Source organism: Petaurus breviceps, unplaced genomic scaffold (assembly GCF_028583685.1).
Source record: "Petaurus breviceps papuanus isolate PSGF00001 unplaced genomic scaffold, PetGlider_PUasm1.0 90842, whole genome shotgun sequence".
In the NCBI taxonomy this organism is placed as follows: domain Eukaryota; kingdom Metazoa; phylum Chordata; class Mammalia; order Diprotodontia; family Petauridae; genus Petaurus; species Petaurus breviceps.
This window is the reverse complement of record NW_027187358.1, coordinates 25154447-25176825: the sequence shown is the minus strand read 5'-3', so window position 1 is coordinate 25176825 and position 22379 is coordinate 25154447. Positions and strand designations below refer to the sequence as shown.

The 22379-nt window shown below is 35.4% G+C and overlaps 1 long non-coding RNA gene across 1 annotated transcript; it reads right to left on the bottom strand.

Moving 5' to 3' along the window:
- Positions 1-5608: 5608 nt before the first annotated feature.
- On the bottom strand, positions 5609-22360 carry LOC138148863 (uncharacterized). Its single transcript, XR_011165195.1, has 2 exons — positions 22244-22360; positions 5609-6173 (listed from the first exon to the last, which is right to left on the bottom strand). It is a non-coding gene; the product is annotated as an uncharacterized lncRNA (long non-coding RNA).
- Between the last annotated feature and the right edge of the window lie 19 nt (positions 22361-22379).

Genomic DNA, 22379 nt, shown 5'->3' with positions numbered 1-22379 from the left:
AGCAAATAGTTCATTATAATGAAAATCTTTTCAAGCCATATTAATAGTTTTTGCTGCTCTCATTAAAATAAAATGTGCTATTATAAATAATTCAGTACCCAATATATTTTCCTCCAGTAATCTTTGTCATATATTAGTCACATTTGTTTATTAAAAAAACTCTTGTACTTGAGAAGCAAAATAGCATTACGACATATACTGCCCAAATACTAGTTTTGCTCCTTTAGGCCAGGGATTGTTTTTTGCCTTTCTTCACATCCCAAACACTTAGTATAGGACCTGGAACATAAAGTCTCTTTTTTTTCCTATTTTTTTTTCTTTTCTGACTATTTAATGCTATGGTGGATTACTGAAGCACTGGATTTTAGAGATGGAATAAACCTAGACCAAATTCTCTCTTAATGTAAGGATTCCATCTACATTCTATCAGATTCAGCCACTATCTAGTTCTTTATTTTACTAGTATAGACTTGGATTAAATAGTTTCAGCAACTTATTTTAATGGTGCAGCTTCATAAATGACATGTTTCAACTCCCTATGTGGTAAAGTTGAAAAAAAAATTAAATATAATGGCCAAGATTTTGACATATCCTGTAAGACTTATGCCTAAAGCAAATGACTGTTTAGAAAGAGTTTATTAAGGGGTATCAAAATGTTTTATGTAAAACCCATGAGAGCTAGGGTAGTGTGTGTGTGTGTGTGTGTGTGTGTGTGTGTCCATTCTTTTAGGGAGTGGAGAATTGATAAGGACTTGAAGGGTAGAAGAGTTGAGATTTGACCCCCCCCCCCCAAATGTATAAAATGGGAGTAATCAGGAAAGCCTTCCTTGCTCCAATCTGCTTGACCCTGGGCTACTGCTAGAGAAATATGTATTCTAGAACAATGCTAAAGGACTTGTGATTTAGGATGATATAGCTCTCCTAAGTAGTCCCTATGAATTTGTGCCTTAGGATAATGAAATGATCTCTTTCTTCCTCTTTCTCTGAACTTCAAACTTTCAGGGAGAATCAATAAAGCCGATCTCATTTCTCTTCCCAACATGTGAAAACAAAGGTGACCCCCTCACACCCAAGGTAGTGACCTCAGATTCTGGTTTCAGTGATCCTAATATTGGACTTCAATTCTCTGCTTCCTCTTGTTTTTTTTTTTTTTTCCTGAGCATCAATGATTATGAGGTGGGTTTTTCTAGCTTTTCAGTAACCTCATGAATTTAAAAAGTTGTGAATATGGGTGCTGGTTGCTCAGCAGGAAATGATGATCCCCAAAACACCTGCATAGAGAAGATGACGTCAAGATGACAAAACAACCCAATCCAAGACATGATTTGTCAGAAGGTATGGACCTTGTGTGAATTGTTTGGACAATGCAGAGCTGAAGCGAAGGTAAAATGCCTGTTTAGCATCTCACAAAAGTATTTTAGGGCATCAGAGGATCATTAATTTAGGCAGATGGATAGATATTTTATCAGGTGCTTACTACATGCCAGGCATATTATACTAGAAGTGGTAGGGACCTTCGATAATAGCTAGTCAAGTCTCATCATTTACAGAGAAGGAGACTAAGACCGAATGAGGTTTGAGGTCTTATTAAGATCATAAAGGTAGTAAGTATAATGTAAACCTAGGTTTTTGGACTCCAAATCTAGAATACTTCACATTACACTATTGCCATCATGTTTTAATGGCTTAACTATCAACTTTTTAGGAGTAGGAAGTAAAATGGTAATGATGGGTCATTGTATCACTTTTTAAGTATGTGACAATGTGTTTTTATGAGTATTTTGTGTTTTCTTGGGGGAAAAGCAACTAAACACCCTATGCTGATGTACTTTGTACAATGAGCACCTTTTTGGAAGAGACCCTATGCAATCCTTGATTGAGACCTAGACTTTATCTAAACATAAACTTTAAGAAATTTTCCCCAAGTTTTCAGGGTGGTAGTATAATGAGGCAGTATAATACACAAAGAGTTTGATCTCCCTGCTTTGGGGGTTAGGCTTCCCAAGGACTGGTCCTGATCAGAGCTAGGACCCCATAGTGGGGTCTTAGAGCATACATACCCTTTTCAACCCTGAGTTAATGGAAGGTTTCCTATAAGAAGTCCACAAAGGGTTTTAAAGTGAAAGGAGATAAATGTATTTTTCTGGATCCCTCATTAGTGAGAGTGACATCTAGACTTTGCAAAATTCTATATTAAATTATCAGATAAAAAGTTTGTGAGTACTAGGAGAAGTAGTGATTACTAACAGTCACTAAAAACAAGGCAGTCTAAACTAACACCATTTCTATTTTTGTTAGGACTATTCAACTGGTTAGGAAAGTCTACAGAATAGCATATCTGGATTTCAGATAGATGATTGATATACTTTTGTTATAGATAAAATGAAGAAAAAGGCAGCTAGGTGACAGTGGATAGAGTGCTGGACCTGGAGTCAGAAAGACTTCAGTTCAAATCCAGCCTCAGACACTTAATCCTATGTACCTTAGTTTTCTCATCTGTAAAATAAGCTGGAGAAGGAAATGGCAAACCACTTCAGTATATTTGTCAACAAAACCCCAAATGGGGTCATGAAAAGCCACACAACTGAAATGGCTGAACAACAACAAAAATGGAGAATTATGGGTAGCATAATAGTATGGTAAGGGAGATTCATAGTTGGTTGAACAATTGTACTCAAAAAAGTATCGATCAATTACAAGAAATTAAATTAGATAGTGGTCACTAGTCCTTAGTCCTATCCTTATCTATAGTTTTATCAATGATTTTTTATGAAGATTAAGTAGACATGTTTAACGAATTTTTGGATAAGATAAAGTTGAGGGGGGATAGATAGCTAAAACTTCAGATGACAATTAGAATCCAAAATAATTTTTAAAAAAGTTTTACTAATGGACTGAATCTAAAAAGATGAAATTCAATAGTTCTTCACTAATGCTTTAAATATCATCTTTAAAATTACAGAATAAGAAAGATATGATTGGATTGTAATTCATCAGAAAAAGGCCTAGGATTATTTTTGCAATTTCAATAGTAGCAAATGATAATGAGGAAACATTAATTATAGTGCTTTCCAGCAACACAGTGTTTTCATAAGCCTTATCTCAGTAAGTAGAGCTGCCAAAAAGGTGAATACAAACTTAGGCTACAATAGGATCACGTGATCATAGATTTACAGATTGCAAGAAACTTTGAGGTCATTTAATCTAATCCCCTCATTTTACAGTTAAGAAAGATGAAGTTAAGTGATTTGCCCAAGGTCGTACAGATACTACTATTAGTAGGTAATAAAGTCAGAATCTTCTGAATCCAAATTTAGTGTTCTTTCCACTCACAGTGCCATGAAACCATTAAGACAAGTCTGGAAGAGGAAAGCAGTTAGTTGCCCTACTAGTGATCATGTCTGGACTGCTTGTGATCAATTCTGGAAGCTACAGTTCCAGAAAGCCTGAGAAATAGACGTCAGCCCAGAGCAGAGTGAGTAGGATGGTGAGGGAACTTAAATCATGTCACATGAAGAATGACTGAAATATCTGTGGAATTTTAGATTTGATAAAAAAAAGACTTGGCAGGGACATAATATTTGAAGGGCTTACATTTTTAAGAGGGTTTAGACATTGTATATAACTCCAGAGGGTACAATTAAGAGTAGGAAGGAAACACATATTATTAAGTGCCCACTATATGCCAGGCATTGTGCTAAACACTTTATCTCATTTTAACTTCACAACAACCCTGAGGGATTGGCGCTATTATTATCTTCATTTTATAGTTGAGAAAATGGAAGTGGAGCTTAAGTGACTTGTCCAGGGTCACACAACTAGTATCTGAGGCTGGGTTTAAACTCAAGTCTTCCTGAAGGCAGGCTCCAGAACTCTGTCTACTGTACCATTTAACTGCCTGCTACAGCTGGGTTAATGAAACAAAGTTATAAATTAACTCAATTAAACGGCTAAAGGATTTCCCAAAATGGAACAAGCTGCCAGATAGTGAGATCCTTGTAATTATAATCATTCAAGCAGAAACTGGATTGCCACCAGACAGGGATTTTTCAGAAGAAATCTCTGAATGGACTAAGAGATTGGATGAGGTGACCTTTAAAATCCTTTGCTAAACTAATATTCTATTGTATCCCTGGGCTCAAAGCTTTTCCTTATCGATGGAGATTGATTACTCAATGCTCCATGCCTATGTATTTGTCAGAGCTAGAAGCCAGAAGAGTAGGATGTCTCCTTTCTCAAGCTCTCACCAACTCTACTTCTCATGCAGGTGTGGAACAATGACTGATAAATCTCCACCAATGAGCAGTCTTATGCAGCAGAGTTTTGAGCAGCAGGTAACATTATGAAGTGACGGGATCAAGAGAATTTCTAACCTAGAGTATTCTATCATCTGTAATGTAATAAGACAGAATGTGGATCTCACATGTCATTTCATACTTCTCTGGATTTGGGATCATAGAACTGGAAGACTTCCTTCAGGGGCCTTCTAGTCTAACCTACTTATTTTTACATATAAGGAAACTGAGACTCAAAGAGATTAAGTAAATTGACCAAGGTCCCATGCACACGTAATTAGTGGCAAATTAGAGTTTTCTAACTCCAAAGTCAGTACCCTTTCCATAGTAAGTTAGAGATGTGGTGAATCAGATTGTAAGGTACATGAGAACTAGGACCATGACCTATTTAAATTGAATCTTTTGTAGCACCTAGGCCAATGCATTGCTCAGAATAAGTAAGATAGATAGATAGATAGACAGACAGACAGACTTGAATTTAATTATAGAGAATATAGTCAAAAGGTGGTATTGTAAAGTAGAATACTACAAGAAAGAGATCTAGGTTCTAGTTCCCACATCATTCCTTACTAAGACCTTGGGAAACCTACATTAATTTTGTTCCTTGGTTTTGTTTTGTTTTAATCCAGAAATTATTAACTGTATTATTTATCTCTCAAAGTTGTTTAAGAGGATCAAATGAGACAATGTATGTGAAAGTGTTCTGAAAACTACAGTTACAGTTGCAAATTGAGAAATTAGAGTAAGGTGGACTTAACTAGAGTTCCTCAAAATCATCCTCAAATCCTCACTCTTTTTCATAACCCCCTCCCTCAATATCTAATCAGTTTCCAAGTTATTTCAATTTTACCTCCCAAATTTCTTTCACATCTATTTTCCTCTCTATAATCACATACAACTATCCAATTTCAGGTAACTATCACCTCTCACTTGGACTACTGAGATAGACTTTTTAGTTTCATTGTCTAGTCTCCTTTCTAAAGTCTTCTCAATATGGTGATCCTCCAGAGTGATATTTCTTTTTTTTTTTCAATTTTTTTTTCAGAGTGATATTTCTAAAGTACAAGTTGGAACATGTTCCTCTCCTGACTGATAAACTCCAGTGGCTCCTTAGAGCCTTATACACAGGTGACAGAATAATCTACCTCAAAAATTCTTTTCATCATGTTACTTCATTGGATCTAAGATTAGCAAAGGATTTTGGTAATCATCTAGTCCAACTTTCTAGTCCATGCAGGAATTTCTTCTGCAAAATCCCTGGTCAAACGTAACTCCCCCATGACTAGAATGCATTGCCTCCACACAATTCACTACTGAGAATCTCTGGTTGCCTTTAAAATTCAATTCAATCTTCTCCTTCTACATGGTTGGTTATTATACTTCTTTCTCAAAAAGGATTAAAATGACATTACTATGTTGGAGTTAAAGTACAGTGTGCCTGACTGTGGCTGATCTGACCAGCCTTGGAAAGTTCTACCACAGGTTGGGCACAAATAGTCCACATGAATATTTGGAGTGGAGATGTCTCTAATTTTGTGCATCTCATGTTTCTTTTAAGGTACTGTAATTCTGCTCATAGATCACTGTGCCTTCTTTGATGCAGTCACATCATGCTGGGCAGTCCTTTGCCAGTGTTTTCCATATCTCACAGTTAATTTCAAAGTTCTTCAGATAGACCATGGGAGTGACCTTGTTCTGACCTCCACAGGAGCAGTTGCCTTGTGTGAGTTCTCTGTAAAAGTCTTTCAGGCAAACATACGTTTGGCATTCAAACAACATGGCCAGCCCTTTGGTAGTAGTTTGAATGCTTGGAGGTTCAGTTTGAAAAAGGAATTAGTATCCAGTGCTTTATCTTGTCAGGTGATCTTCAGAATCTTCCTAAAACAATTCAAATGAAAGCGATTCAGTTTCCTGAAATGATTGCTCCCATGAAAGAGTTCCTAATCCACATGTTCCTCCAAATAAAAATTACATTGTATTTATTGTTAAATGTATTTTGTGCATACTTACGTAGTACATGTTGTCTTCTCTGATGGAATGGAAGCTTACTGAGTGTAAAATCTGCTTCATTTTTATCTATGTATGCAACACATGGGCCTGGTTATTATCACATAGTAATCACCCAATAAATGTTTGTTGATTGATTGAATACTGGCTATCATGAGGATTGCTCAAATATTAGCAAATGATAGCAGTTAAACTGAGTTGATAATCAACTGGAAGATTCTACCAAATCAAGATTTCTATTCAAATGGATAATTCAGAGCAGATATCTTGATTTTTCTGTTATCTCACTATTTAAAACAAAGCTTTATTTATTTTTTTGGCTGTTTTGTTTTTGCCTCAATGACTTAGATAATTATGGCTGTGTAGAACTGTCCATAATGGGCAATTTTCTGAAATAAAAAGAATTTTGGTAATCAAGATCCTTGTGACAGTAAGTTGTCAAAACATCTTGAATGTAAGCATTAGATCTTTCTGGATACTAAAAAAAGTATTTCTTTTTATGGAATGAGTTCATAATGAAGTTTTTATGACAGAAGGGCTTGTCAATTACATTTAAAATATTATTATATTTTGTTGCCACTAAGTTATTATCATGTTAAGGCCTTGTATACATCTCTAAAAGAATATCATTTAATATTGTCAGAGCAAAGAAATAACATAAGTTTCTGAAGATTTTGATAATGAATCATTTACTTATTGTAAGGTACATGAGGACCATAAAAAAAGAAGACAATTATATAAGAAATTAATTCATCCTTTTAAAAAGATGACAAGCTCCTTCCTTAATATCTTAAGTGGTGAAATTTAGCTCTAATAGTTTGGCCTTTATGAATTATTCAGCTGTAAAAGCTGTTTGAAGGCTTTAAATCTATATGGCTACATGATTTTAACCTCTTTAGGTCTCAGTTTCCTCTTTTATAAAATGAGAATATTGGACAAGATGACTTTTAAGGTCTCATCTAGGTATAAGTCCTGTGGTCCTATGATGTCATCATTGTGGGTCCTCCCTATATTGATATAGATTATAACCCATTCACATATAAGCATTCTCTGCAATTCTCTTCTTTCTCATTCAGTTAAACTTCCCAAAGAAGACATATCCATTGCACTTGATAAGATTAAATTAGGTACTTGAAAAAAGAAGTTATTTTGAATTTTGTTAATTGATCATATTTTACTTGCAAATGACTTTTTATACCCAAGGGATATGGAATGAATCAAACATTTATTATGTACTTACTATGTGTAAAGCCCTCTGCTAAGTACTAGAGATACAAATAGAAAGGAAGATAGTCCATGTGCTCAAAGAGGTCAAGTTCCAATGGAAGGAAACAACATATATGGAAAGTTTCAATTGCAAGTCAGATGAAAAGGTCCCATGGTCTTTAGGATTTAACAGCAAAGTAGATAATAATGCTTTTTCTTTAATCTCATTTCTCCACTTAAAATAATATCAATTTCTGATGCTGAACCATTTGATAGTGCTAAGGACTTTGGCGGCAAGAACTTTCTTTTTTGGATCTTTAGTAGCTATTGGCTGTAGTATCTACAGAAATAATTGCCAGGCTGCATTTTCCCAGGATGATGTCTGAGTGCATTGGGCTAAAAGCATTACTATTCCCAAGGCTTTTGGTTTCGGGTCCTATGTTGTCCCCATCACCATATGAAGGGAGATGGTAGTTAGGTTCAGTTAGACAATAAACATTTGTTAAGCACTTATTATGGCCGTATACTGTGCTAAGAATGGGAGATACAAAAAGAGGCAAAAAAACAATTTCTACCCTCAAAGAGCTTACAATCTAGTGAGGTGATGGTGGTGGTGGTAGTGATTTGTCTGGAACATGCTGCTTCCTGTCTCTTAAGGTGCCTTTCTACCCAGGCTGGCTTGCTTATTTGGGGGAGATGGCTGGTGCTTTTTCCATGGAAATTGCTTCCCTGAATGATGGCTATGAAGCCTGGAAACACGATTGTGGTCTGAGATGGTGGAATATTGTCATTCCCAGGACTCCTATCCCTAGATGCCTGTTGGTGGCAAGTTGGGCAACAACAGGTGGTGGTTGTGATAAGAAAAGTGGGACCCTCTCTCCACAATGATTTCTCTCCTCAATGAATTTTGAACTATCAGAATCATTCTCTCTTAATGTATCAGGTATCAGCATGGTAAAATTTAACAAATTCTAACAAAATTTGGCTAAATCTATTCTGAACTTACAGATCAGAAATTGTTGGGAGGCAATAAGATTCTATGGGAAGAGTGATGAATTTAAATTGAGTCAGAGGACTGGGTTGATATCCTGGTTCTGCCACTAATAAGCTGTGACCTTGGGCAAGTAACCTCTTTTCTTGTCCATTTCCTCAATTGTAACACAAAGAATTTGGACTAAATGACCATGAAGATCCCTTCCAATTCTAAATCTGTAACACTAAGCTCTTTTGTTGCATAAAATGGCACTCAGCACATATGTTGAGTTTTAATATTTAAATCAATGTATTATTCAATGATCAAGGAAAGAAAACTAGTTGTAATAGAGATATAATTTGTGTTTTTTTTTTTACTCAAAAGAGAAATTTAGTCAAGTAGAAAGTTCATGGTATCTTAACCAAAGGGCAAGTTTTATGCAAGAAACTCCCCAAATAGTCATGATCTTCACTTTCACATTTGTTTATCCATGTTACACATGGGTAATCTATGTTTTATCCCATGTTTCACATTGTTATCCACTTCCCAGGCATATTTCCTTAGGTATATACCCTGAAATAAATACTGAGTAACACCTCCATTTTTGATCCTTGGTTCTTTCCTTTTTACCTTATTTATCTTGGAATCTTCCATTCTCCCAGAACAGAGAAGATTTTCCATGAGTGTTCCATTAATATAAGTATTTCATATTTTTTTTCTTCATCATTTGTAACATCCTTGTCTTTTGGCAGCCACCTGTGCCCTTTGCAAAACTGTCCTTCCTATGTCTTTTTTTTAACTTCTCAATATTCATAAAAAGTTTTGTTATTACTTTCAAGTAGTTATGAAAATAGGCTAATAAATAGTGGCAATACAGAAGTTTTGTAGGAATGGTTAATAGTAATGACAACAAATGGAGAAGAGGACTCTACAGGAACCTTCATTTTCTACAGGGAACTGTTAAAGAAAGATACAAAGTCCTTTGCTTCTCCAAATCCATATTTGGGATCTGGGAGTTCCACAAGTAATGACTAGAAATTGGAGTGACAATAAATATACTACCCTTCTCTCTAACATAGACAGGCAGCAGCTGTGTGGGAAAAGAGGACTTACTGGCGAGAGTAACTCCATATAAGGCGCTCTCATATTTCAGACTGTTAGTGACTAGAGATCTATATATGTCTTTGGAACTAATAGTTGCTCATTCAAGGTTTTGTTTTCCCTCCTTCTTTCAATAAAACTTTCTTCTGCAATATTGTGAATTTTGTCCTTGCAAATGGGGAGTATTGTTTATGCATTTTCCCAGATTTTCTTATTAAAAGTTAGAGTGAAAAGATCTTTTGAAGTGTACCTGGGCCGTTGGTGTAATACAAACATTTTCCAAAGGCAGTGGGAAGGTAAACTTCAGCAAAGCTAGTATCTGAATCATCAAAACTTTAAATGAGTGAAATTGAATTGGGATGATATTAGGTCTTCAAGTCATTTGCTCACTAAAGCAATGTCTTAGAGGATTCAAACATTTTTTGAAGAACATGGTAGTACATATACCAAGTTAGAAGATCCTATTATCTCCAGAGAGTACAGCCAAGAAAATTAACTATTGTTTTCTTCAAGTGAAGCCTCAAGGGAGATATTCCTTGGAGAGTTGTAGGCCATTAAGGACAACAGGGACTGGCCCAAAGCAGATCCATAGGTCTATAGCCCTTTTAATACTTTCCTATTGACTAAATTCTCAAAGGAGTTCCCAATTTTATGTAGTGGGAATGTTCCTTCAGTGAGAAATCCCCACTTATGGCTAAAATGTTCAGGAAATTTCTATGAGGAAAAGTAACAAATTAAAGGTGAATTTTCCTCAAAGATTTTGCCTCTGTTACTCCATTTAATATTAGGATAGCCTAATTGCATACTCTCCAACATACTCTTCCAGACAATTTAAACTGGACATATATTATTGAATAAAGTTGAACTAATTGAAATTCAACCTGAAATTCAAGCTTATACTAGTGAGCAGAGGGAATTATCTATGTGGCTTTATCCTCTCAGTTGAGCAAATGTGTTTGCATATACAATGAAGTTTGCAACTTCTGAGAATCTTCTGAATCTGCACCTCATTTTGAGAATTTATACCAAATGAAAGGGATCCTTTTCCCACTTAGGTGAACTGTTTTCTCTCAGATGTTTCATCATCGTATATTATGGTCTAGATTATCCAGGTGAGTATGTAATAATCTATATTACTATTTTGTTTTATAAAATGAATTTTAAAAGTTTTTAAATACATAGTATAAAAATTTTTTTTTTTTGCCTTTTGGAGGGCAATTGGGGTTAAGTAACTTGCCCAAGGTTACACAGCTAGTTTTTTTTTGTATGGGTGTTAAGTGTCTGAGGCCAGAACTGAACTTGGGTCCTCCTGACTCCGAGGCTGGTGCTTTACTCACTGCGCCACCTAGCCGCCCCTGTATAATAATTTTTAAGTTGTTAAAACCATTTAAGGCAAATTGTTACTATAATAGAGATAGGGATGGTCATAAGGTCTCAAAGTTTCAATAATAGGGATAGAGATTAGACCAATAAATCACATTGGTAAGGGAAAACTCCTGTGTGAGAGAATTCCCTCTACCAATAAAGACTGGTTGTTTTATACACTCCATGATTATTCTATATAACATTTGGCTACCCTCATTAGCAACACAGACTCCTATTTCAATAGATCTGTCCTTAACAAAAAAAAAACGATTTATTTCATATTTGTTCCTATACAACTGAAAGATACTGGTGTATAAGTGTACTTTTGGCTTTATGGTATCCCTTTTTCTATTTGTGATACACTCAAGTAAGTGGACATCTCACATGAGGACATTTAGAATAGCCTAATACTTCTGTTTATTATACTATTATCATCCACATATATGGCAAATTCATATTGGAGGTTAGTAATTCCCTAGTTCTTTGAAAAAGTCTTTAATATGAGTTAAGCCACAGAAGAAAAATTAGTTTTAGTATTCCAAGGGAAAAGAAAATCATCTTTAAAACCAGAACAGGAAAACACAGCACATTATCTCTAAGAGAGAAACTATTCTTAATGAACCTTAAGTCTGACTGGAAATTAGCCAAATCAAGAATGTAACAAATTGACTTATAGTTATGCATTTATATTCCTATTTTATTGCTTAAATCTTTTCTTGGAAAAACAATTAGGAGCTCCAGGAAATGAAATTCCATAACCTTCCATATTGAACAACTATATTTAGTTTTAAAAATTTCCTTTGGTAATTTCTTTAGTGAAAAAGAAGGCAGTTTTCATCATTTTGCTCTAAAAAGCCCTTTTAGTACTCAACCTCTTTTAAAAAGTCAAATAACTCCATCATCATGTCACAGAACCTACTTTTTTTCCAATTCTTTATCATTTTGTTGGCTGTCTTCTGAATCTTCTTCAAACTCTTTATGACTGTTCTATGTTATGAACAAAAATTTGGACAAAATTTTCGAGAATATTGGGAAAATAATTTCATATTTCCTTTAGTCTGTCCTATTTTTATTTATAATAATGGCAGTATAAAGTATGCCTTTTAATGACAATATGACATTGATAAATTGCATTCATTCATTCAACAGTTATTTATTGACTATGTAGGTCCCTGTACTACACAGTATGGGGGACAAAAGAAATATAAAAGAGTCCCTTCTTTCAAGGAACTAATCTAGAGGACAGAAAAAAAGACATACAAATGGAAAAAAAAATAATATAAAAGTTAGTAAATGAGCAGTTACCAAATGAGAGGTACAAATTCTTTGCAATGGCAGTACTGAGTTACGGTAAAAATTTATTTACTATATATGTGTAAGGGTTATGGGATTTAAAGATCTCCCATGCCCCATGGATGTGCTGACATAGCAGAGCAAGAGAAAGTGAAAAGCCGAGCTAACAGTCCTGCGGTTGGCAGTTGGTGGCGGTTGCCTTTTTTTTTTTTTTTTTTTGAGTTAGGACTCCGGCTGAGGACTGCCAGAGGCCGGAGCTGCTGGGAGCGCTCTTCCAGGACGCTGGGTGGTTGCTTTGAGTGGGGAGAGGAGGACCTTTGCCTGAGGTAGCTTGTTCTGTTTTAAAGGCTTGAGAATGTGGGTGCTTTCTACTTTATCTACCTGTGCCAATGTCATAACTACTCTGATGGCTTTCACTTTCTGGTTTTGGGACTCAGTCTTTTGGTATCTTAATAAATTTTCTAGTTTATTTCCCCAAATGGCAAACCTGACGTATTTTGTGATGGATAATTATATCAGCATATTTGTAATCTCTATAGGCATTGTGAATATGGCATTGCTGATACAATATGACTCACAGAATTCTCTCAACTAAGCCCTGGCCTTCTCGTTTGCAAAGTTGGGAGAGTATACTTTTCTCAATTTGCTGTTTTGTATAACTTAACACACTATATAAATTTGCTTTTTTTTCTGGGTAGTACAAATTTATTTTTATTTGTAATTTTAAAAATATACATGTCAAATATATGTAAAAAAGCAAGAGTTTCTTCAAAGTCATGTAGTACAGGTCAGAAAAGAAAAAAAAACAACACTTCTCTACCAACTTTTTTTTTTTTAACCAGATACAATACACTCTAGGCTCTGCTTTAAGAAATTTCCTCACACTTTTATCAGTTAGAATACTTATTTCTAGAAGCTAGATAACATAGTCCCTGTCATCTTCCTTCCTTGCTTCCTACTATGCCATTATTCTTCACATTCCAGGGCTGGATAATGATGATGATGACAATAATAACAATAGCAACAATGATAATAGCATTTAGATATTGCCTATTATGTTCCAGGCACCTGCTAAGCAATTTACAAATAGTCTCTCATTTGATCCTCACAATTACTGTGGGAGGTAGTTGATATTTTTATCCAAATTTTACAGTTGAGGAAACTGAGGCAAACAGATTAAATGACTTGCCCAAAGTCACACAGCATCTGAGGCTAGATTTCAATTTAGTTCTTCCTGTCTTCAGGCCCAGCACTCTATCCACGGAGTCGCCTAGCTGTCTCAGGATGATGTTATGGGCAGAATTTTAGACATCTTCTCTTTTATTTTTTAAGCCCCATTTTCCAAAGGACTTACAATGAATTCTATTTATTCATTGTTAGAAAATGGGTAGAATTTCTATTTATGATGGGACCAAGAAAAATCAGAGAGGATCCTTGCTCTCCCACATACACTCCAGTGATGATCACTGAAGACTGTCAGCATTTTGAATTGGAATACATAGAAGGAGACAAAAGCCAGTGGCAAGAAGCTAGGGAATTGAGGATGGGACCAAACAAGGCCTGACCTCCCCATCCACAAATATAGATCAGGCAAAAGCCTGTCCATAGCACAAAAATACAAACCAGGAATGGAGCTTGAGATAAGTAAACCAAAGTCTCTGAAACCTATGAAGAAATATGATTGGTCAAGAAACTCCCAAGAGGCATTTCCAGAAGAGGTCAGTAACTCCATAAAAAGAACAAGTAGAACCTCAGATAAAAATGGCTTTGCCATAAGAAAGAAATGAAGCAAAATATTTTTTAAAAATGTAGATACACTTTTTTTTCATGCAATTACCATGATGAATCATTTCTACCAAGGTTGCTTCTTATAATTATGTAATAGACTGGACAGTATACAAATTATGTGCTGTGTATATGTGGTATTACATGTTAGGAAGTGGTATTACTATCCTAATGTTATTTTGTATATTTTTGTGTGCAAAAACGTCTATGAAAAAAATTAAAGCAACTGCATTATATGCCACTTAGGGAGGAACATCATTAAAATGAAATTTGATTAACACTTAAAAAAAAGTAATTATAAATAAAATAAGAGTTCTATAGGAAAGAAATGGAAGAATAAATAGCTTAGAACAAAAAGTGGAAAAGTAATTCAAGTAAAAGATTCCCTGAAAATTAGAATGGACCAAATAAAGATCAATGACTATGACAATAAGAAATATTAGGACAAAATCAGCAGATTGAAATAATACATGAAAATATAAAGCACCTACCATTAAAACAAATAAACAAACAAAAAATGAACAAAAAAAGCTGACCTGGAAAATAGGTCAGGGAGAGAACAGTGAAGAAGCATCTGAATTCCTAAAAACCAGGACCAACAAAAAAGGTCTGTATTAAAATTCATGAAATTATAAATGAAAACTGAAACTGAACACATTTACTAGAACTAGAAGAAAAAGTGAAAAATATAAAGGATCCACTGGTGACCTTCTGACAGAAACTCCCAAATGAAAACTATCTGGAATGTCATGGGCAAAATCTAGAGCTTCCACATCAAAGAAAAAAAATATTGTATACTGGTAGAAAGAAACAATTTAAGTACCAAGAAAACAAAGTCAAGATCACGCAGGACTTCGTAGAGTCTATAAAAGTAGAGAAATTCATGAAATATGATAAAATTTACTCTGAAATACTGAGTATAATCCTACATGGGAAAATTGACTCTTTAATGGAACAGAGGACTTTGATGAGGATTTTTGCTCCAGATTAAAAGACTAGAACTGAGTACACACTTTGAATTTCAAACACAGGAGTCAGGAGAAAACCATAAAGATAAATATATTTGGCAATTTTTAGTTCTAAATAATTAGAAATATTTATTCTAATAAGGAAAGAAGAGACAAGTAATTCTTTAAAATCCCGAATGTCATCAAGGATGATAGGAAATAAGGGATTAAGTGTCAACAGGCAATCACAACATCTTGAGACTTATGCAAAAACCAGGTTTATTAGAAGAGAAGTGAACATGCATGTGGAAGAGTTCACAGCCCTTACAGAAGTTTGCATATTTACGACAGTACAACAAAAGGAGGAGTAGACGAAAACAGGAAGGAGCCTGGCATGGGAGGGGAAAGATACAGTAATCACTCTGGAAGGAGAGGAGTAAGGTGATGGCAAAACCTGCATTTTTTCCCTTGGGAACCACTACACTAAGAAGATAGGAGGGTCTGCTTATCTGCAAAGGACCCCAGATGCACAAGCATTTTTCCCAGCCTGGCATAGACTGGCTGGTACCTATCTTGCCTCCCAAGGACACATAGGGAATCTATCCTGGGATGCAAACAACAAATTATGTTAGCTAGGGATCCCACATCCTTGACACATGCAGGGCCTCCTGCAGACTCTGGGTCCAGTGTTTATGGAAAATATGGCAACTAAAAAAGACAAGTTCAAGGAATACATCAGTAATTAAGCATTTAACTAAGTACCTACTATGTGCTAGGCATTGTGCTAAGCACTGAGTGTAGAAAAGAAAGAAAGGCAAAAATAGTTCTTTTGGTGGTTTTGTTCAATTCTGATGGTCTCAAAAGAGAAAAAAAAAAGGGAGAATGAAAGGTATATACTAGGGATGAAGTAAAAAAGGAGGTGGAACTTGTTATGTATCATAATTGGGGTACATAGAAAGAATATACAAGCACAGAGAAAGAGGTGAGGGAGTGGGCATCAGATGAACCTAATTTTTTTTATGAACTAGACAAAGGAGGGCTTAATACAACTATACACAGACAGAATTTAGTGTAATAATATACTAAAGTCAAGAAGGGAAGAGGTTGGTATAGAGAAAGGGAAGAGATGAGTGTAAGTGTGAAGATCCAGTTTGGAAGAGAACAGTCACATGCATAACAAACTCCAACTTCAAAGGGAGGTGCATGAAGGGAGATTAAAAGGGAAAAAAGTGGTTAAAAACCAGTTGTTGGAGCCGCTCTATGGAAAGAGAGGAGGCAGCAGAAGCAGATTAATTATAAGATTACTAGTAATGACCATATGCTATCTCTTCCACAATAACTTTTTTTTTTGTAAGTTATAGGGGCGGAAGGTAAGGAAAAAAATTATCAGAGTATGAGATGGAGAGATACACAATTAACACAATCTTAACTGTGAATATGAATAGGTGACTTACACGTAAAAAATCAAAAGCAAAACAGATTAAAAAGCAGAATCCAAAGATATGTTGTTTGAAAGAAAAAACCTGAATATACAAAAAACATGTATTGAAACATGATTCACACAGAGTTAAAATGAGGTGCTGGTAAATAATTTATTATGTTTTAGGTGACCTGAGAAAAAAGCAGAGGTAATAAGCATGAGCTCAATAAAGACAATATACAAACATGGTTAAAAGAGATCAACAGGGAAATATTATACTTAAAGGTAGCAAAGATGATCAAATAATATCAATACTTTAATACATATGCATGGAATGGAATACTATCTAAGTATTTAAAAGTCAATTGAATTACAGAGAGACAGTAAAACTTTTAAGAGCTAGCTTTCAATGTGCCTTCTCAGACTTACATAAATCAAACAAAAAGATAAGCAAGAAGGAAATTAAGGATATGAATAGAATTTTGGATATATTTTTCTAAACTTACTAAATGGAATAGAAGATAAATATATATTTCTCAGCTTCCTGATCAGCACTCAATCTACTGTGCTAGCTAGCTACCTCTAATTAACCATATTTAGGGCTTAAAATTTTTATAAACAAAGGTAAAAAAGTAAAATATTAAACACATTCTTTACTGACCCCAACATAACAAAATGATAATCAATAAAAGACTTTTAAGGAAAGGCTTCATATTTATTTGGAGACTAAAAAAATCCTGAAGAATTGATGATTTAAAGAACAAATCATAAAAACAATAGATAATTTCAAAGAAAATGACAAAAATGAAACATAAAAAATTGCAGGGTGTGGCTAGGTGGTGCGGGGCAGCTAGGTGGCGCGTTGAATAGAGCACTGGCCTTGGAATCAGGAGGATCTGAGTTCAAATCCGGCCTCAGACACTTAACACTTAAATAGCTGTGTGACCTTGGGCAAGTCATTTATTTATTTATTTTTAATGCAATTGGGGTTAAGTAACTTGCTCAAGGTTACATGGCCAGTTATTTCTGGGTGTGGTGCTAAGTATCAGAGCCCAGATTCGATCCCAGGTCATCCCAACTCTGGGGCTGGTGCTCTTACTCACTGAGTCACCTGGCTGCCCCAAAATAAGGTTTACTTAGTTCTCTCTCACTCTCTCTTTTTTTTTTTTTTTTGCTTTTTGGAGGGCATTTGGGGTTAAGCAACTTGCCCAAGGTTACACGGCTAGTTTTTTGTGTTATGTGTCTGAGGCTGGATTTGAACTCTGAGCCTCCTGACTCCAGGGCCAGTGCTCTATTCACTGTACCACCTAGCCGCCCCATGGGCAAATCATTTAACCCCAATTGCCCTGCCCTTCCCCCCTCCAAAAACCAAAAAAATTAAAAAAAAAATTGAGATATAGCCAAGGTAGTCCTCATGCAAATCAAATTAATAAGCACTTTATTGAACCTACTATATGCCAACAACTATGCTAACTCTTGAGAATACAAAGAAAACCAAAATAGTAGTTGCTCTGAAGGAGAAACGGAGGATACTATACACATACAGCCAGGTACAAACAAGATTAAAGTGGAGATAACTTGAGAGAGACAGCATTAAGATTAAGAACTAGGTGGGGCAGCCAGGTAGCACAGATAGTAAGAGCACCAGCTCCAGTGTTGGGATGACCTGGATCGAATCCTGGGCTCAGACACTTAGCACCCACCCAGAAACACCTGGCCATGTAACCTTGAGCAAGTTACTTAACCCCAATTGCTTTAAAAAAAATTTAATAAAAATTTAAATTAAAAAAAAAAAAAGATTAAGGACGAGGAAAGGCTTGCTATTGAAAGTAGAACTTTAGACAAGACTTGCAAGAAGCCTGGGAAACCAAGAGATTAAGATGAGGAGGAAGAAAAGTACAGACATTAGAGACAGCCAGTGAAAATGCCCAAAGTTAGAGAGACTTGAATCAGGAAGACAAGCAGCAAAACCAGTCCAAGAATGAAGTGATAAGGACCTGTACCAAGATGGTAGCAGGGTAAAATGTATATCTCTAAACTCTGAGGAATGTCACAGCCAAAATCCAAAGTTTCTAGATCAAAGAAAAAGAGAAAGTAAGGAAAGAAGAAGGAAAAGAGGGAAGAAAAAAGAAAGTAAAAAGAAACCAAGAGTGAGGAACCAAAATCAGGATCAAATAAGACTTGGCAGAAAGAACTGAAAAGAAGAGAAAAACAGGGAATACAATAAAACTTATCCTGCATTACTGAATATAATGCTACCAGGGGAAAAATAGATTCTTAATGGAATAAAAGTCTTTCAAGAACTCCTGATAACTCAATAAATGAGGGAAATAACAGATCAAGTAAACTTGGAAGTAATTGAGGGGGAAAAGCCTAAAAACCAGAAAACAAGTCAAATCACCCCAGCTAAAAATGAATACAGAAATCCTTAAAATCAAAGAACAAATAAATGAAACTGAAAGAAAAAAAAATTAATTAGAAAAAATTTTAGTTACTTGAAAAAATAATAAAATAGATTAATTAATTAACTAATCTAATTTTTAAAAGACAGGAGAAACAACTTATCAATATCAAAAATGAAAATCAAAATTTAGAACAATTAAAGATTATTTTAAAATATGCACCTAATTAAATTCCAATGAAAATCATTGACAAATGAAATTAATGAATATCAAAACATGTACACTGGCCTTGATAAGGTGAACAACCCCTCCCTTCTTGCCCCCCAAAGATGGCTTGTACTTATATGGCAGCTCTGGGGTTCCCAGACTGGGGTAGGCCATGATGCTATATCTTAAACTCTCCTAGAATTAACCATAATATAATGGTTATATTACCATATAGCTATAAATCATACAGTTTTTTTGAGCTCTTCTGGGGTTAACTATGATATAAGGGGTGGGACAGGGATAGAATAGGATAGGTATACTATTACTCTACTACTGTAGCTTCTGAGCTTTTATTTTTATGATTCCTCCTTACATAAAATTAATTACTCACAGTGTCCTTACTGACTCAAACATAAAACTATTACTAAATAGTGAGGCAAAAGCAATAGAAAAACATAACATTTATTTAATATAAAGCAAAAGCAGGAATAATCAAAACATCACAATCTACCCATAAACCTAGATCAGACTATCCCACCAACTCAAAAAGGGCACATAAGTAAAGAAATCTACATACCTGGGACAACAAAGCTACTTCTCTATTAGCTGTTCCTCTTTTGCCCTTAAGCCAATGAATCAAAGACAAGCTCTTTTAGCTTATAGCTATCCTTAATGCTGAAAAACTGCTAAACTCTTATTAACATAAAATATATCAACAATATATCTGTTCAGTGACAAGCAATCTCCTTAAGCCAGAGGGCTATAAAACTCCTCAATTTGACATTCTGGGCAATGAAGACAAACCCAAGTAGCTCCTCACTCAATAGGATTCGGCATTCTTCAATCAGCTTCTTGCAAAGCAAAGCCTTTCCTCCAGTAATCAAAATTCACAGCAAAACAGGTGAAAAAACAGGTTTTTTTTTTTCCCTCCTCAATTCACAGTGGATAATAGAGGGCAATTAGGGACCCTGGAGGGTTTTCTCTTTCTGGTTGTAGATGGCACAGGAAAGCAATAGTGCTTACATCTGTGCACCAAAGTAAGAGTCAGATGTCCTTCAATTAACATTGTATCTGAAGAGTACTCAGCTGACCCAGGTGTTCTTCAAGTTGGACTAAAGCAATGCTTTCCTTCAATCAGCAGGTGCCCACAAAAATGGCTGAACAGTCAGATAGCAAACTCTTCACTTTTCACCTTCTCTACATCTTCTGTCCCTGGCTTCTTATAACTTCTCCTGTGATCACCTTTACTCTTCCTTTTTCTTCTGCCTATTTCCTTTCCTAGCTTCTTCTTGTTTTTCTATTCTCTAATGCCTTGAATCAGTACTTCCTCATAAGCAGTTATTTCTAACTTATGATATGAAGTTGATTCAATTTTTTGTCAGATATGTCCCAGAAGTCTTTGTATAATCTTTCTATAGTAACCAAAAATTAATTGATTTACTAGCCATTTAGGTAGCAGTGAATATAACACCAGGTCTGATGTCAGGATGATCTGAGTTCAAATCTGGCCTTAGATACTTATTAGCCTTGTGACCCTGGACAAGTCACCTAACTTCTGTTTACCTCACTTTCCTTGTCTGTACAATGGGAATAATAACAGTACCTATCTCCCAGGGTTGTTGTGAGAAACAAATGAGAGAATAATTGTAAAGCACTTGGCATGTTGCCTGGCAAATAGTAAGTGCTATATAAATGTTAGCAATGAATATTATTCTTCTTATTACTCTTTCTTAGATATAATAGCCTTTAAACAGTGACATGCAAAAAGAACTGATAGACCACAATGCCCTGCATTCAGTGTTATCTCAGTCATTGACATCTATCTGAAAATCTGTCTTCAAACAAGTTCTCTCATTATCTTCATGTGAGGAGCAGTTCTCTTTCTGGCCTTTGGAATAGTCTGTGTCTCTCATCAACATTTTATCCGGAGACTGTGGCTTTTTTTACAGGTTGATTTTTATCAATGTTTCTTTCACTAGTGCTCTTTTTCTGTACCTTTAGGCAACTAAACTGCTGTGAAAGAGGAATATCCTACATAAAAAAAAATGTAAAATATCCAGAATAATAGAAAAAGAAATAGGAAATTTAAATAACCCAATATCAGAAAAAGAAATTGAATAAGCCACAAATTAATTCCCAAAGTAAAAGGACCAGATGGATTTACAAGTGAGTATTATCAAACATTCAAGGAAGAATTTATTTCAATATTATATAAACTGCCCTAAAACAGAAAAAGGGATTCTCTCAACTTCCTTCTCCAATACAGAGATGAAGTAGGAAAAGATACAAACATAGAGATGAAGCAGATAAAGAAAATTATAAAATGATAATAATAGCATTTATATAGCACATTAAGGATTTATATAGAACTTTATAGATGTGGTCTTATTTTGGTAGAAATATATTAAACACACTACTAGCAAAGAGCATATAACAACGTATTAAAAATATTACATGCTACAACCAGGTTGGATTTATACTTGGAATTTAAGGTTGTGTCAATATTTGGAAAACTATAAACATAGTAGAAAGAAATATTAACAACAAAAATAAAAAAAACACATGATTACTTCAAAAAAATGAAGAAAAAGTAGCTAACTGGCCTAATATCATGAAGTTAACTGCCAGAGGTGGGATCTGAACCGTGTTTCTCCAACTTTAGAGCCAAAGCTCTTTTTCACTGGCTTATACCCAATAGGCAGTTGGTAACGCTGGTCAGAGATTATAGATGTAGGACTGGGAGTGGTATCAAAGCCCACGGAGTCCAATTTCCTCATTTTCAGATGAGAAAACTAAGGGAGAGGTTAAGTGATTTGCCCAGGATCACATAGCTAGTTGTGTTTGCATTGGGACACGAAGGCAAGTAATTTCTGCCTAGGTCAGGGTCCTAGACGCTATTCCATCCATCATTACAGCATAATTGGAGTAGCTAGAACCAGACTAAATTGTATTTGGAAACTATTTAGGAAAATAAGTAAAAATACAAAAGAAGATAGATAATGTTAATACATGGTTTTCTACATCACTATTCAGGCACAGAGATCCTTACAGACCGTTTAGTAGCATCTCATTTCTATTTGAGTTTCTCACCACGCTCTACAGCATGTTAGGAATGAAAATTGGGCTAGATACATAGATTTGGTATGATTACTGACTAGTGGATGAAATCACCAGCTTCCCCTCCCCAAACTCACGAGGTTGTGTGAATGGGGTCATTTCATCTTTATCTACAAGCTGCCCACCTGATTATGACGGACTGTAGGGCTGGGCCAGGGGCTGGCGAGCTCTAATCTCCAAGCCCCTTGGAGCCTGCTCCCGAATCCTCCATAATAGAGCTGCGGAGGCGGTAGCAGCTACTGCGCATGCGCGGTGACTGGG